This window comes from Papilio polytes, unplaced genomic scaffold (assembly GCF_000836215.1).
Source record: "Papilio polytes unplaced genomic scaffold, Ppol_1.0 DF820889.1, whole genome shotgun sequence".
Classification (NCBI taxonomy): Eukaryota; Metazoa; Arthropoda; class Insecta; order Lepidoptera; family Papilionidae; genus Papilio; species Papilio polytes.
Window position 1 is genome coordinate 833,448 of NW_013528315.1, and position 14,390 is coordinate 847,837.

Below are 14,390 nucleotides of genomic sequence, written 5' to 3' on the forward strand. Positions count from 1 at the left end.
TATATAAGTTCCTAAGTTTTGATTTTAAGAATTAATAAATCTTGTTTTAAAGTTCGAAATATGCAAGTTTTGCTTAAAAAACGAGTTACAACGAAGAGTAGGACGGGCACTACGTATGAAACGTAGGGCCCGTCCTACGATTCAATGCAACAGTGCTCTCAAAGCTCAAGCTCGGCAGCGGACAGGATGGGACGGAACTAAGCGGTTTAATACATTCAAGATAAAAGAGTGTCATTTTCTTTGCAAAACAGTACTTAGTCTTAAATATTACTACCATTCTACCTTTTTTCTTTTTTGTACTTTAATACTTTTAATTGGAACATTTACTTTACATAACTATGTATAACTATATATATTCAATTATTCTCTTACAATAAAAATAGAGTTTTTTTTATTAAGTATACGTTTTTGAGTTTCTATTCCCTTTGTTGTTGTTTAAAAGCATTCCCTGAGACAAAGTCGCGGGCAGTAGCAATAGTTAGCGGTCAATCATGTGAACAAAAAGTCAATTAGTAATGTCACTTGAATTCCTTGTTCCTAATTAGGTAAGACAGAGCGGGACGAAACAGAAGCAAAAGGTGCAAGTCAATATTATGATCTATAAATAGACTATGCTCCATACTCAAGACCATTGCTCACTGTACTGTATATGTACTAAAACAGTTAGTAAAGGCTGTCACACGTGGAACAAAGAGTGTTTTTGTAGCGACAAACCAAACAGTGGGGTGTATTGCAAATCAGTTGTAAGCATTCAAGATACGATAACGTTATCGGATCACTAGCTTTTAGACCTTGTGCAACTAAGTTGTACTAAGTTATAATAATTTAGTTGTAATAATTTAAAACATACTCCATCAAGAAGGGAGTGATGACTGAAATGACGGATGATAGAGTGCTTTGGAGGACGAAAACCCGGTGCGCCGACCCTACGGGAGTAGGATAAGGCAGGGGAGATGATGATGATGATGATGATGAATTTAAAACATACCTATAGGAAGAATTCAGGTGTAAGAATTCAATGATGCTGTATTCAAAGTTAAGTCTTTAAGACGCCATGAAATGATGAAATTTGTTCTTAAGATATTCATGAAACGTTTCAAATAAAGCCGCATAAATACAATCAAACATAACAATAATTTGCGAAACTCGTAAAAGATTTTTTTCGACGTTTTATCGACTTGTAATAATCAATTCGCGAAGCTAAGTTATAAGTTGGCGATGAATTAAAAATAGTTTAAAATCAGCGCTTTGTACTATTTTAATCGACGCAGACGGTCGTGAAGTTCTCGGAGTTCTTGCAAATAATTAAAAATTTAGTTGAATAAGGAAACAGTGTTTCAAAGTTGCTACGAATGAGAAGCTTGCGCTTGAAAATGTTTCCCTTGTTTCTTAATAACACCAGTAGTAGAGACATTTATTTCTTTAAGCTTTGTGTAAGTTCATTAAAAGTTGGTTTTCTCTAAAACAGAATTTAAAATATTTGAACCAATAATTGTGACATGTTTCTGACCAAGCAAGGAAACGTTTTTAACGGTTGTACAGACATGAAATAAGAGATAAGATAATTTTGGCAGCATTGATAAAGCTTCCGCAAACAAATATTAAATGTAGGTACAATTTGATAATATTGTAACGGAAATAAATTCTATAACAAGTCAAGTTATGAAAACTTAGACAGAACTAAGGAAAAAGTTTAAACCGTCTTCAAATAATGGGAAGGGAAACTTCAAACTAACAAGTTCATAAAGCCAGCAACACAGCTTTAATGTTACCAGCACAATTTTATTTTTTTTTTTTTTTGGTACTCTATATTTTCTTAAAGAACTAACCGCGATAGCAGCGTCCCTCTTACTAGTTAATACAAGTAAGCTTATCCGGACCACATTTATTTTGGATTTATTGAATACTAGAATTTTGAAGCGAAAACTTTTTAGATATCAACTAACATTGAATTTCGCCCAACAACGGTGACCTTAAGTATTATATTAATGGCCTTAACTGTTACTTTTTTAGTCACTCATTCACAAAGAAATAGGCGAACGCTTCACTGACGTCTGCGATAGAAAGCATCCATCGATGCGTGAGCATGTTTCGCGCCCTGTGCGCCAGCGACCATCTTTTGGATACCAAATAACGCTACCATACACGCTGCCATCGTAGAAAGGAATGGAAAATGTGGCGCCTGGCGGTGTGATAGAGAGGACGGATTGGAATGGTCGCGGAATGCGGGGCACTTAATTTTTCTAACGGACTTCGGGTCGAAAAGCGCGCGTCGTCGGCTGCGAGGGCCATGTGGGAGGTTGTGTAGTGGGGAGCCATAGGGGCGAGGAAGGGGGCGGGGATGGAGGGGGAGGCATCGGCTGTAGTACGACGGACCGCGCTTCTCGTAAAGGAAGCGACCCTGACGCGGTCATTGCTCGCCGCGGCCGCATTCCTCTCCCTCGGTCCCCCGGCCCCTCGGCGCCTGCCGCCTGCGCATCAATGAACGGCGCGCGCGCACAACTGCCGTGCCGTGTCGCCTCGCCTCGCCCTGTCTCCTTCCCGCCTCAATCCGCTTAATCCCCTTCCTGCCCTCGTGATGCACACTTTATCTGCATGTCAGTCGTGCATAAATACAAATCGCCATTGATGAGCCACGACTTTCATTCGTCTCAACATCAACAGACTAGTTCGTTGACTTGATTGCTTAGACAATTTGATGATTATTGTGTTATAGCAAAAGATAAGCTCGTTCGTGTATCTGCAATAAAATCAGTTATGTAACTAACGTTATCTGTTCGTCAGTCTAGAGGTGAAAGTTGTGTTATTAATAATTCTGTGCTTCATTTAGTTCGGAGTAGAGTTACGCTTTAACTTATTTACTCGCTGAATTTCAAATAAGCGCAACTGAGTCCTGTGTTGCCCAAATTTATCGCATTTAATTTAAACAATCACATTTTGAGACAAAATACCAAGATAAATTAAGTAACTACAATACGGAAATACAACTTCATTAATTAGTAAAGATTCAGAGAGAAGAAACTAAAACAATAACATGAAACGAAGCAACTACCTAATTGCATTAAAGTCGCGTCATCTGAGTATAGAGGGAAAGCGATAATGGTTTACGTTGATCATCGAAAGCGTACAACGTTGTTGTGGAACGGCTTCCAGCTTCGCGGTGCAAGACGCGGTCAATGCACGGCAAACTGCCGGACTTACAGGTTGGACATGGGGCAATGGAATCCGCGCCCGACAAAAAAGCAACGCGCACCGTCGACTCCACGGCCAAGTGCGAGCCGACTGCTAAACGGGATAACATCGCCCCATCCTTTCTATACTGCTACATCTACTTAACATCAACACAATACTTCGCACTTTTTTAATACTCGAGAAAGGTTCGCCAAAAAAACTATTATTGTTGGAGACCAAGGTTCACTTTGGATATATACGTCATCTATCATTGGATCTTACAATATCATTGAAATTGTCATGTTGACTCCATTATAATTCTTAGATGTGTTTCTGAAGTGTGGGAGAACGTTAAAAAAGAGATTAGTGTACTTTTTTCAATCATAACATTTTTGATGTAGACAAGGGGCAATGAAAAAATACTTGAAACGTGGTGTGATTTTTCAAAGACTTACAAGTTTATCGTTTTACTATTTATAAAACTTTAATTTTATATATTTTAACTATAGTCAATACTAGTGGTCGCACATGACTCCGATCCACCCGTAATTAAAAAAAATAATAAAAGCCTGGAAGATTCTCCAGATTATATCAACACATCTGTCTCAAATTTCATCGCTATTATGGAGATAACTAAGTAGTTAAAACATCCATCCATCGATCGAAATCTTAACTCATGATCTAAAGATCTGAATAGTTAGGTAATGAAAATCCATGGTGGACTAAAATATGTATTATCTACATTTTTTGTTTTAAAACATGTGTCTTGTTTTAAAAGTTCCTACACATATGTTAACTACCTATTGTTAAGAAAATACAAATGAATTACGAATCAGAAAAGTTTAAACATTGCTTACGTTGAGATTCAACAAAAAATTCTTGGCGAAAACAACTAAAAACACCGAGAAACTTTTGAGGCCGCTCGTAAAATTTTTAAAATAGAACGTATACATACGTAACATTGACCTTCACTCTGATATTAGTCAAATCAAATCAAATTTAAAACATTTATTCCCTCGAGAATATACGATTTGGTGCCTTAACATAAATGTGCAGATGGGCACTTTAAGATAACTACATTATTCTAATTTATACTCCGAATTTTTCAAACATGAACATTTGTTTGAATGTTTTGTTCCTAAATAATGAAAAATAGGTATTTTAATACATGTTAAGGGCCGCTATTCACGAACAGATTTAAGCTATTTTTGTCGTAAAAACATGAAGCCAGCAGCTCCGTCTGCTTGAAAAAATTCATTTACGGCTTCTAGTTTTTGAACCCTAAAGGTTTTAAGAACATTCCAAGAAACATGTTTCTTTAGTCTTGAAGGAAAAAGAAACTAAAAACGCGAAAATACTGAACCTATCATACTAATATTATAAATGCAAATGTTTAGATGTATGGATATTTGTTAGAGTTTGTTGCCTAAAAAAAATTGGTAGAAATGTAGAGCATGACCTGGAGGAACATATAGGTACTTGTTTCTTTAATACCCCGGGGACGGAGTCGCGGGCAAAAGCTTTCCAATAAAATAATGTAAAAGTTAAAATAAATGTTACTTCATTATCATGTTGAATTTTTAAACAAAAAAAAATACAAAATGTTTCCTCTTTCTTTAAAAAATGTGCTTCTAGTTTACAGGCCGCGCGAACATCCGTCGTGAAAGAAAAACCCTCCTGAATCTCAGAACTTTTCCACTGGTATTTACAAAATAGCACCACTTTTTAGCCCACTGGGTGAAAGACTCGCTTAAGAAGCTCTCCAGACTTTAGAGCTTTGAAATTTTTTAAGAAATGCAATTTTAAAACTCTAATTTTTAGTATAGTTATCTGTTTGTAGATACAAAAATTCGATTAACAATTTTGTCGATTTATCGCAATATATTAACTACATTACGATTCACTCACGTGCACACTTAATTGAAAACTCAATGCAATTAATTCTACTGAATAATCCTACATCATTGGCTTGGTCCTGAATATATACATTACAGGTAAATTCGAACGAAATACATATATCGATAGTCAGATACTCAAATTTTGTCTTTGTTCAATTTTAAATGTACCCTAGGAGTTAAAACTTAATCCCCGCATGTTAAAGATGTCTTAAAGTACATTTGATTATTATCATTTTACGTTTGTAATATTTATATTTATACAAATTAACGGAGTTCACGACAAATGCATTTCGCATTGATCCGATTGTCGGCAATAAAGACATCGCCAAGACTTAAGTGTGTGTATTGAGAATCGCTTCACGACAATGGGACAATAGTTCGATTGCGGTCTCGATTCTATCAGTAATGGGTGAGCGGCCTTCTGCACTCATTAAACATTTACTCTCTGCTTTGGAATTACGAGTATTTGCAACTTGATAATACATAGAATGCGGATTCTATGTAAAAAATGTGACTATGGTTCTTCAAGATGGGTGACAAGGGGTTTATTCACATGTGTAATGTACATGATATATCCGATTTATGGTGTCTACAAAATAAAATCTAAAACAAGCGATACCCTAGTTAGAGATTTAACGATGACAGAAATAAGTTTTAGAATTAAATTTTTTTATTGAATTACATGCTACTTTTGGCCCAAACCATTTCATAAAGCAACTTTACATGCGTTTTGTTATCGGAGAAAAAGTGAACAAAATACGCATCGCTTAAAATAATTATTAATGAAGACATTAACACGTCAAAATTCAATACTATGTTGAGTGTTTTTTAAATTAGCAAATGAAAATACGTAAATATTATGTGAGTAAATAAAAAAGAAAAAAGTGTGTCAGTTGATCTCTATCATCGGCTGGTTCAAAAAATCTTATTCAAATCTCTTATTTAAAAGTTGCCTCAGTAAAGCAATTCCATTATGTAAATAAACCGTTAAAAAGTATTTGTATTAAAAATAGAAATACTGGAATATTTTCAAACATCCTTTCAACATCGAGAAGGCTACGGGACTGTGGTCTTTGGTTTTTTTGTTTTGTACGTTCAATTGCATCACTTTGCGGGAAGCTTGCGGTCGGAAGTTTGAAATATTATAGATGGAAAATGGAAATGCTTTTATTGAATTGCTATTTACAAAAGAAAAGGTATACAAACAATGTAAGTAAGAAATCTGTTTTCATTTGACAGGAAATGATAAATTATAAATTAAGTTACTGACTAAGGAAGTTTCAATACGTTTTTGTACTAGTAAAAAATCTCAAAAGAGGTTTATTAGTTGTACGGAAAAATTAACTCCACGATGATAGCCAAAATTTCTTTTATTTCATACTTCCTAAAGGAACTTAGTTAACAATTCGACTGTATTTTTGTCTGTCTCTGTTCCCTTGAACTTTATTTAAAATTACAGTAAATATAAAAATTTTCCAATCGACGTCTGCGTCTAATTGTTAGGAGAATATAAAAACGGTTGTTATTTAAGATTTCACTGGAAAATGCCATTTTCCCGCTTTGACTTAAACCGTGATTCTCTAAGAGGCTTACGAGACAATTGAAAATATCTGTGCAGTCTAAAGACAACCACAGGGGAATAAGTCGTCCATTTTTTTTTATACAAGTCTTTTACAGCTTGCAATATTGAATTTTCTTCTTCTTAAGATCAAAGAAACTAAGGTTAATATAAACTAGCCTAGAATGACACTAAAACAGTGAAATCGGTCTCACTTAAAATCCTATATGGTATTTAATTTATATCTACACTAATATGCGCGTAAAAGAACACTAATTTATTATGTAAGACGAGCTGTCGCCCGTTTCGGAGATTACCCGAAACAAATGCGGCTTGCGAACAGACAGGCAGAGAGGCAAAAAAAATTAAATGCGATTTTTAGCAACGCAAATACTGCATCTTCCCGAAATCTGTAATTTGTCTTTTGATCTTACAAACAGACTTCAATTTAATTTCATGTATAGATAGATAGAGTATAGGTAGATATATATAGATCACAGTATATTTTTAATAAGAGCTACATTTACATATGCTGTCTATTTTCATGCTATTTAATTTATGGGGTGACTGATTTAGGCCATCGTTGTCATTTGTGCATTTGAATTTTAACATTTGCAATTGAAATTTTACAAAAGTAAACAATAAAATAAAGTTTTTTATAATTTCATGCGGGTGAAGCCGCACAGGAACAGCTACTTATGTAACTTAATATTAACAGTAGCAGTAACTGGATAATCAGTTGTAACAGCCGATAACATTCAATATTCAAACACTCTGGGAATCAAACCGGATTACAATAAAAGGTTGACATAGTACTACCACTTCGACTTAGGCACAGTTGCAATTAGGTACGAGCTCTTCTACGAATATAGTAATCTTCTATCTATGAATATCTATATATATTGGAGTGTCTGTTTGTAATATCAAAAGAAAAAATTCAGATTCCGGGAAGATAATAACTAAAATCCCATTTAAAAATTTTCTGTCTGTCTGTCGGTCTGCAAGCCGCGTCTGGTTCGGGTAGGCTCCGAATCGAAAGGCTGGGCTGATTTCGAAAGGACTTTCATATTATAGCGGATGCTTTTTTATCTTAATATTGCGTGGACGAAGTCGCGGGAAATAGGTAGTATTCTATAATATTTTTTAAGGTAACCGTAATATTTGTCTGTCATTGATATATTTAGAAACTGGATATTCTATTTTGTTTTTACTGATAAAAAGATATTTGAATTTTAAATCGTAATGTTGAATGTTTAAAATAATTTGAAAATATTCATAGATCGTGGTTGCTAGTAGCAATGCTATAGTACCTACTACAGTCTTGCTACTTCTCGTATATGCTAATGTTTTATGTGTTGATTTTTTAATAAATTAAAAACAAAAGGTGATAACGAAACGTTACCTAAAATTCATGTTAATCTAAATGATACTTGTTACTCTTCTTGAGAAGACTTGGTTTCAACAAACTTTTTTTTTATATATTTTTATTACTAATACTATTTCACGTTCTAAACATAATAAAGTATCTGCCGATGTTCCGAGAGCACTACTACGCTGCTATTAATTTAGAGATTGTATGGGATATCGGTGACGCAGTTGTATAATATTATTTTGTTTGCAGAGTCCGTTGGATCGTAAAGCGATAAGAGAGAAAAAGATGCACGGAGCCGCCCGCTCCTTCGCGGAAGAGTTTTTGCGCCACTGATTCCTGGAATGGCGGTGGGCTTTTTTCGCGCCAAACTCTTATTACAATGAGATGATACGCATGCTATTATCGAACGGTTCCCGAAACAGCAATCATTATTATTATTATCAGTCAAATAAAATCTTTCTTTTCTTCTTTGATTTATGTCACTTTTTATTTAATTCAGGTATTTAAACATCTTTTAAGAAATGTAAATTAATCTTGGTATCTATAGTTCACGTCCTCATGTTAATATTTTTTAACGTTTTAAAATATTATTTTGTTATTTTACTCTAATTCAAATACTTTTTTCTAACTTACAGATTGTTTCATAGTCTATGGATTGTCACAAACATTTATAAACTAAACAAGCTTTTGTCTGCGACTCCGTCCGCGTGTTATTAAAAAAGTAAGTAGCCTGTGTGTTCTTCAAGACTATGCTCTATATCTGTGCCAATTTTCATCCAGATCCGTTCGTCCCTTTAGGCTACAAAGTCTATTCTTTCATCCATCCATCCAAACTTTCGCATTTATAATATTAGTAAGATGGAAACATTAACATTGGGTACAAGTCTGAATTAATATATTGGTTCACTTCATTGAAGCAACCGCGCATTAGACACAATTATTGGAAGTGGGAAATCTCGACATTGTTCATCCGGTCGGAAATAGGTTAATAACGTACAGAATATTCATGTATAAAATTATTATTCATTCGATTCAATGAGCAAATAATGTGTTGTGACAAGATTATCATACCGATGAGTTAAGCAAAGCAAGAGACTCCGCAGATTATTGATTTTTTATCGTCTATAATTTAATCGGACACTTTCAGTAGAACACCGATGGAGGTTCGCACATTACACTTATGATTTATAGGATTTTGGTTTCATAGCTTGACCTAACTACATTATCGTAGTCCGCGGGGGTTACAAATCTGATAAAAATTAATAACGTCTCCTTATTTGTAGAAAACGGTTATTTGGATTGTGTGAAAGGTGACATGATCAAGAAGGGAGTGATGACTGAGATGACGGATGATAGAGTTATTTGGAGTACGAAAACTTCGGGAAATTATTATGATATTTATAGAAAACCGTGATAATAATGTATTTGTTCCGACAATGGAAACACACGGGGAATAAACTAAAACTGGAAATTGGTGACCAAACATTATCTTTAAATAACATATTTGTCGAATGAATCACTTGATTATTTCTACTTGTTATGTTTTTGGTTGTTAACTTGATAGTTCTGTATTTTCCTATGAGTCTTATGGCAATTGTTGCCAGCGCCCTACGTAATCGTTCAACTTTGGTTCCGGATCGGTGTCATTGACCTACCACCGTCTGAAATAGATACGCCCTCATAATATAACGCCGGCCCTCTTTAATACATTAAGTATGTTATCTTTGCTAAATTACCTTTATCCTATAAGAATCAAATGTATTGTATTATACGCGTAGGAAGAAAATATATGGAGATGACTCAAATAAAAAATTTTAGTTGTAAAAACATTAATTAATAATTGTAGGTTATGAGAATATAGTAAATAATAGTTTCTTATGTCATTAAGTAACTAAGATAAAAAACAAGTGAAAATCATTAACGTTAATTTACGTCAGTGAAAAAAATGTTATTCAGGTAATTCTATGTATCAATTAGGTCATAGCTATACAATGCAGTTTCCCTAGATTTGTTGTAGAGATGTTCTCATTTTAGTTATCATCTTACAAATTTTATTCAAAATATTACGAGTAGTCCCTTAACATATAGGTGTCAGACGTTGGTATTTGATAGCTAAATGTAATTGGAAGTAGAGTGGCGAAATTCCCTCAGCATCGACACTTGCGAGCGAACGGACCTCGACCAAACTAATTCATCAATTAACCCTCGCCCGAGACGATGGACTGTGGCTAACCAAGAGCCGCGTATTCTCGTACATCGGCTCCGGCCGTCGTACCCCGGCTACAACGCGGTCGTGGAGTTCCGCTAGTAGGTGGGTCGCTTGATCTCTCCCGCGGTATTGCAATGCACATCCGGGGCGGTCGATACGGGCGCCGACTTGCGCGGTGCCGTTTCCCCGCGCCCGCCGACATCCCACGCCCGCCCCTCGCGTCTTGAAAACCCCTGAGAAACGGTGCTCACATCGATTTGTTCGCTTGATAATTATTTAGCGCGCTTGCGAAAATATATCATCCCGTAGTAAGAAAACGCTTGTAAGAAAACGCTCTACTTAAAGGAGTGGCCGCACTAACAAGTCGGCATTTGCTTGTAACTATACACTAATGAGCACACATAAACACCGTGTTACAAGATGCTAATTAGAATATCAAGGAATATAAGATAAGTTCTAGATTGAACCTAGTAACTAGAACATAATCTTTTAAACTATGTTACTGCTACTATCTTTTGAACTATGACATACTGTAATTATGTAGTCATGTTTTAATAATGTCACTGATAGAGAAAAACTATACGTCTTTACTTCATGTTTCTGCTAATATTTTAAGGCCAGAAGTTTCGAAAATTACCCGGAATAAACGCGGCTTGCGAACAAACAGACAGACAATAAATTTTTTAAATGCGATTTTCGTAATTAGCAACGCAAATACATCATCTTCCCGAAACCTGAAATTTTTCTGTTGATATTACAAACAAACACCCCAATTTTGAAAATATTATGCGTATAGATTAAGTAACCGACACATAATCTTTGCTTGTCAATATCTTTGAAATAAATTTGTTTAGAAAGTTATATATGGTTAGAAAAGTATATAAAAATAAAAATTGTACAGAGAAAAAATTACACACGCAAGAAAATTTATTTTATTCATATGCGGGAAAAATCATGCAACGCTAGAGCAGAGCACTACTGTTCACATTAATCCCGCAAACCCACTTTCATGTCCACTTTCCTCGTAAACCACTAGAGCGCAGAGAAACAGTAAACCACTTGTAGGGATTTTAAAAAATAAAATCATTGCGTTTCGTTTCAACTTTGACATACACTGAGCATTTCAGATGTTTTGTAAAACTTAATCCCTTACTGGGAAATACCTAATTTCTATGAATATGTATATCGTATTAAGCACAAATTTATATTAATTTAAAAAAGGTTATGGATCCACAATTTCTAATACAATCACTATTTGAAATTATAATTGTTAACAATTATTTTTAAACCATAATTTACCTAATAGATGTCATTAATAAAATGGTCTATATTAAAAATGATATAAAAGGGCAATAAATGAATGCATGAGTAATTCACTATTTTGTGTCTGTGACGACTGGCACATTTACAATGTTGATCTAGTCCGTGTAGGTTCCGTTAATCTGCTCGGAGGGTGCGATTTCTAAAAAAAAAGTTTCTCAAAAGCATTACACCAATAATCACTACGAAGTATTCAATGATCGATGTTGCCATATAAAAATAAAAAATAAATCGGGCAAACAATTTAATTAGAGAAATTAAGATGAAATTTTTTTCATCCTAACAAATGTTTACATTTTATTTATTTATTCCGAGTAATAGGATATTTCAAGACCATTACGAGTCATTGGAGTATTCGGTTATAAGTACGCGAAATCAGAAGTTTTCCATCAGTCCCGGGCGCGGAGTAGCTGGGCTAATTTTAGCCAATGCAGTGTAGACGGAAAATCGATTACTTTGTCTTGAAATTAACGCGTAGTATAGCAACATATTAAACGCAGACTTGAAACGTTGTTGAAATTCATCTCTTAGCTCAATCACAATACAGATTAGATCGATAAAGTATTTTTGTAAATAAAATTTTAACAAACTTCAATCTGTTCTTGTCTTTGGTTGGTACGTACATACCTATGTGTTTGAATTATTCAGAAAAGTAATTAGTCAGAAAATTGTTACATTTAACACATATCTATACTAATATTATAAAGAGGAAAGATTTGGATCTTTGGATTTTTATATGTATTTAATTCATGTAAAATATACTGGGCCGATTAACAAAATTTCTTCAACCGTTAAAAAAGTATTTCATCTGTGAGTAACATAGGATATATTTTTCGTCGCGAGCAATAGCTAATTAACCTTAAAGCAATACCTGGGTGTACAATCCTTTCAAGCTTTTTTTCGTTATCCGATCACTGAGGGAGACACTTAATTTATATGTTTCTGAGTATGACAGTTAATGAAAAAGTCTTCGTTATAATATATTGAATGTTTTGAGAACGGTAATATCCCGCAGGGCGATATAAACGGTTACTTTTATTTACTTTTATAAAGACCATCAAGTAAGTGATTGGATGTTTTCAGCTAAAAGCCATTTACTATTCGATAAAATCGTTTGTATAATCCGTGTATCCGTGTATTCAGCGTATAGAAACACAAAGTGGAAACACGACGTGAGTTAATGCGATTTAACACAACGGCGCTTGATTGCGAACGGGTACGAATGAATAAAATTGACACATGAAAGAACAATAATGTTTGGAACTTTTCTAAAAAAAAATATTTAGTTGTCGGTATAATCAAATTACGTAACTATATTTTTATGGGAATCTATAGCGCTTGTGAATTCCTAGCAAGGTCAAATATCGAAATCAAATACAAGCAGTAACTTCATTTAAGTTTACTTACGTCTAATTCCAAAAAACAATAAAGTCAAATCTTCAAAGTTTATTTTATTATGTTTAATCTTACTAATATTATAAATTCGAAAGTTTAGATGGATGGATGGATGGTTGTAAGAGTATGTAGCCTAAACGGCTGAACGGATCTCGATGAAATTTGGTATAGACTTAGAGAATAGTCTGGAAGTCCTTCCACATGGGCCACTTACTTTTGCTTTTTTAAATTCCACGCGGACGAAATCGCGGGCGAAAACTAGAATGAAATAAATTAACAACATTTAAAAGTAAATTGTAAACTAGTACAATGTAGTGCAAAAGACGTATGTTACAACTTTAAAAGCCTCCTTAGAAATTACAAGCACTCTTCAGGAATTAAAGAATGCTTGAAATGTCGTGAAAAGGTTAGCGGACAGAAGCTCTTTTACACATTTTCGTTAAATACGAGACAGATATTTTTTACATATTAGGCAGACGAATTGCAACGAGATTTAATAACAGTGTAATGTTAAAAAGGACTATTCATTAAGAAAATAAGTTAACAGACTAAGAATACTAGTATTTTTTGCATGAAGTAATTTAAGAACACTATCCGTACTAACAACTATAAACATTTTTTTTTATTAATACAACAGTTTTTATGGTCAACAACAATCAAATAATTAATTCACATTTTGTTAGTTTTTACTATATGTTAAAAATTTTGTATTTTGTCACATGAGAAATAAAGCTATATTTACCTTTATATTTTTATTCATTAAGGGCAGGAGCATATTGACTTAAAGACAATGGAAAATGTGTGTGTGAATCCTTGTTGAGTTGAAGTACGTGAGAGTTACGATATAATATACCCTTAATATCAAACTAAACACAAAGAACAAAAGTTCCATTTCAAACCAACGCAAACATCGAATTCATTAATTACATGTAGACACAAAACCAAATCCCATTTAAGCCGAAATTGGAATTGCGAAATTAATTAGCGTTGATTTTGAAACCTACAATGGAATCTGCAATTGAATGGCATTTTCAAAGGGGAATAATGTATTCGAAATTTAAACTAATATAGGTACGAGAGCTCGATGTGCGGGAAAATGATCATCGAGTGGTGGACTGCAAAATTGAGTTAAACCCGACTATTATGATTAACAATTTTCGGAGTGCTTTCGAATTTAGGTATTGCTTTATTACAAAACGCTTTCAATTCCATTACCAAGCGTGTATTAATCAACATCAGACACGAAATTTAATTAAAATTAGGATTAAAAATGTATTTTTTATCAAAACATTACACGAATTTGTAGAACCAAACTAGACACATTCTGGATACAAATTTCAATGACACTCAACCTCAACTTAGCGAGTATTCTGTTTACTTTTTACCGTAGAAAAACAAAGGAGTTGGTGATTGTTGAGCGAATAAAAGAATTACCGCAGCACTCAGACAGTTTTATATTCTGATTAA

The 14,390-nt window shown here is 34.1% G+C and overlaps 1 long non-coding RNA gene across 1 annotated transcript; it reads left to right on the plus strand.

Annotated features, from left to right (window-relative positions):
• The first annotated feature begins 6,139 nt into the window (after positions 1-6,139).
• LOC106110088 lies at positions 6,140-8,472 on the plus strand. The gene is made up of 2 exons (XR_001226051.1): positions 6,140-6,278; positions 8,249-8,472. It is a non-coding gene; the product is annotated as an uncharacterized LOC106110088 (long non-coding RNA).
• The last annotated feature ends 5,918 nt before the right edge of the window (positions 8,473-14,390 follow it).